Below are 4054 nucleotides of genomic sequence, written 5' to 3'. Positions count from 1 at the left end.
TATTTTCCCATTGAATTTTAGGCAGAGTGGAAGAGAGAGGGAAAGACAGAGAGAAATATTGATGTGAGAGAAACGCATCGATTGGTTACCTCTTCCATGAGCCCCAACCAGGGCCCAGTTTCGGGCGGAGTCTGCAAGTAAAGTATGCCGTTAACAAGAATCAAACCCAGGACCCTTTGTTCAGTAGGCCAATGCTCTATCCACTGAGCCAAACTGACTAGGGCAAGAGGTACTATTTTATGTGGCTCACAGCTAATGAATCATAGCTTTAAAATGAATCACAGCTAATATCAGCAGGCAGTGGAAAGAGAAAGCAAGGAGAGACATACGTTGAGAGCAAGTATGCCAGGAGGTTTAAGATATAGAATCAGGATAGATGTCCCCTCTGTACCAAGTCTCACATTTTCCTGCCTCCATCCCCTCCCCCCAAAAAACACACACAAACACCCATGTTGCTTTACCTGAAAAATCTGGGCCCTGCTCCCTTCTCTGACTTTGAAGGCAATGCTAAACAAACATATTGAGAAGGAAAGAGGAAGTGAGGGGAGGAGCTGTCCAAACTTGCTCAGGTAAGAGACAAGCCCAATTTAACACCTAAAAAATCTACCTGCTTTTTGTTGAACTTTCCCCAGACTTGGTGCTTGTGGAAGCTAGCCTTGATGAAGAGCTTGACCCTTTCCACATATACTCAGGCCCAACAGAGGCAACCACAGACTGTAGATCACTTTATAGTTCCAAATAGGTAGCCCAAGGTCAGTCACATGCAGATACAGTCATTGCCCTGCACCAGAGTGCCTCACAATAGGCCCCAGAGCCATCACCTGGTAGTGCACTTCAGACTATATCAGAGCATGACCAAATGAGCCTACAAGCAACACACCCCAAAAGATATATTGGTAGACCTCAGGTACTGCTGGGCAAATTTTGCTTCATGGAGTCAGATCATACACTGTGGTTGATGTTGACCTCATAGTTAGTCAATGTGAAGGTCAATGCAGCCCATGGATAGGCCAACAACAATCAAGACTCAATGACAATAGGAAGGATAACATATATACCACTTGGAACTTTCCTGAAACATGTAGCTCAGGTGATCATGGAGACTGTGCCCCGGAGCCCCACCTACTATGTAAGACTGGGAGACATAGCAAATTTACCTAATACACAGAAACAAGTATAGAGAGGTGGCTAAATTGGGGAGACAAACATTCCCCAAAGGGGTAAAAAAACACAGGAGAAATCTCCAGAAAAACAATGAAATGAAATGGAGGTATGCCATCTATCAAACACAGAGGTCAAGGAACGTAGTGAGAACTTCAAAAAATAGATAGTAAGCAAAACATAGGATATACAACCACACACACACACACACACACACACACACACACACTAAACAAACAAAAAACAACAATCAGAATTGAAGAATACAATATCAGTAATGAAGAACACACTAGAAGAATTCAAAAGCAGATTAGATAAAACAAAGAATCAAATCAGCAATTTTGAAGACAAGGCAAAAGAAAACACCCTATCAGAGGAGCAAAAAGTTGTACTTCTGGGACAATATGAAACATAACAATATTCACATCATATGAAAACCAGAAGGGGAAAAGAGACAGCAGGAGATTGAGAACCTATTTTAAAATATAATGAATGAAAACTTTTCCTTACGTGGTAAAGGAAATAGTCACACAAGCCCAGGAAGTTAAGAGAGGCCCAAATAAGATGAACCCAAAGATACCCACACCAACACACATCATCATTAAAATGGCAAAGGCTAGGGACAAAGAGAGAATCTTAAAAGCAACAGGAGAAAGACAGTTTTGTACAAGTGAGCTCCCATAAGACTGACAGCTGATTTCTCAATAGAAACTTCCAAGGCCAGAGGCCATAAGAGATTGGCATGAAATATTCAACATCATGAAAAGTAAAAACCTACAACCAAGATTATTCTTCCAATAAAGATTATTTTTTAAAATTGAAGGAAAGATAAAAGCTTCTGAGACAAGAAAAACCTAAATGAGTTAAAAGTCATCAAACCAGTATCACAAGAAATCTTAAAGGAGTTTCTATTAGAAGAAGAAAGACAGAAAAAAAAGAGGAACATAGCTGAAAATAATAAAATGGTGATAAATACATACTTATCCTGTAAAATAAAGAGCTAATATGCTAATTAGACTGAACAGCAGAACTACCGCCTGGATAACCTTCCAGACGAAGCCCGGGCTGCAAGGGTCGAGGCAACCTGGGCTGCGAGGGCTGAGCCCCTTGCACAAATTTCATGCATCGGGCCTCTAGTCTATAATAAATTTAAGGGTAAATTTATGAATTGCTCCAATCAAAGGACATATCTAGTTAAATAGATAAGAAAAAAAGACACACACATATACAAGAGACTCACCACAGAATGAAAGACACACAGAGACTAAAAGTAAAAAAATGGAAAAGATATTTCATGAAAATTAAAATTTAAAAAAAAAGATGCTGAAGTAGCATACTTATATAAGACAACATACACTTTTTGATTCCGTGGACCAACTTTGACACTCAGTTACTTCCAGTCACATCTTCTTCAGGCTTTGCTTTTGCCTTCCAGGCTGTGCTTTCATCTTGTCCACATAGTACCTATAGTCTGCTCTATGGGGTCCTCCCCCACCTCCTTGGAGGATCTGTGAATCAAAGAAGAGTTCGTTTCTGTAGAAAGCTCCCTCATACTCCATCCCCAGGATTTCTACCACAGACATCAGCTCTGCCAGTTGCTCTCTCTGCTCCTCCCCAGTGGCCCATTTGTTGAAAGCACAGTAACTTCTCCCATACTGCTGGAACAGGCTCTGAGGCCTGTGTTTACCACTTTTGGCTACATACTAATCAAAGGAAATGGCCCCTAAGTCCTCCTTGTCAGTAAAGAGACCACCATGTGCTCATGTGTATAGCCCCAAAGACCCCCTTCATCCTCCTCACGGCCACTATGGCCTTCACTGTCAAAGACATGGTAGCAATGAAGTGTCTTAGCTGTGTCACAGGCAACAGAATGTGGGGCCTTGGGGTAGCAGTCTCTGATGTTCTTGTACATCTCTTGGTTTTAAAAAATATAGATTTGGGAATCTAAAAAGGAAAAGAAAAGAAGAGAAAAGAAGAGAAAAGAAAAAAGAAAAGAAAAGAAAAAAAAAACCCACACAAAACATCTAGAAGAAAACAGGCTATAAAATATCTGACATTATCCTTAGCAATATATTTTCTCATATATCTCCTCAGGCAAGGAAAACCAAAGGGGGGAAAATGCGACTACATCAAACTTAGGAGATTTTGCCGAAACCGGTTTGGCTCAGTGGATAGAGCGTCGGCCTGCGGACTGAAAGGTCCCAGGTTCGATTCCGGTCAAGGGCATGTACATGGGTTGCGGGCACATCCCCAGTAGGAGATGTGCAGGAGGCAGCTGGTCGATGTTTCTCTCTCATCGATGTTTCTAACTCTCTATCTCTCTCCCTTCCTCTCTGTAAAAAATCAATAAAATATATTTAAAAAAAAAAAAAACTTAGGAGATTTTGCACAACAAAGGGAACCATCAAAAAAACGAAAAGATATTGTGCTAAATGAGAGAACATATTCGCCAATGATACAACTGATAAAGGCTAATATCCAATATTTATAAACAACTCATACATCTCAACACCCAAAAAATATTTAATTTAAAAATGGTCAAAAAATTTGAATAGACAGTTCTCCAGAGGACATATAGATAGATGGTCAACAGGCATAGGAAATCATGTTCAATGTCACTAATCGTCAGAGAAATGCAAATGAAAACCACAATTGGATATCAGCTCATACCTATCAGAATGGCTATCATTAAAAATCAACAAAAAGCAAGCGATGGTGAAGATGTGGAGAAAAGGGAACTCTCTTGACTGCTGGTGTGAATGCACTTTGTGAATGTAGATTAGTGCAGCCACTATAGAAAACAATTTGGAGGGTCCTCAAAAAATTGAAAATGGAACTGCCTTATGACCCAGTGATTCTATTTCTTGATATTTATATGAAGAAACCCAAAACA

General features: G+C 40.1%; 1 pseudogene; it reads right to left on the bottom strand.

The window, feature by feature from the left end:
• The window catches only part of LOC102422354, an 8089-nt pseudogene extending 5016 nt beyond the window's left edge, over positions 1-3073 (bottom strand).
• Between the last annotated feature and the right edge of the window lie 981 nt (positions 3074-4054).

This window comes from Myotis lucifugus, unplaced genomic scaffold (genome assembly GCF_000147115.1).
Source record: "Myotis lucifugus unplaced genomic scaffold, Myoluc2.0 scaffold_794, whole genome shotgun sequence".
In the NCBI taxonomy this organism is placed as follows: domain Eukaryota; kingdom Metazoa; phylum Chordata; class Mammalia; order Chiroptera; family Vespertilionidae; genus Myotis; species Myotis lucifugus.
This window is presented reverse-complemented; position numbering and strand designations above follow the sequence as displayed.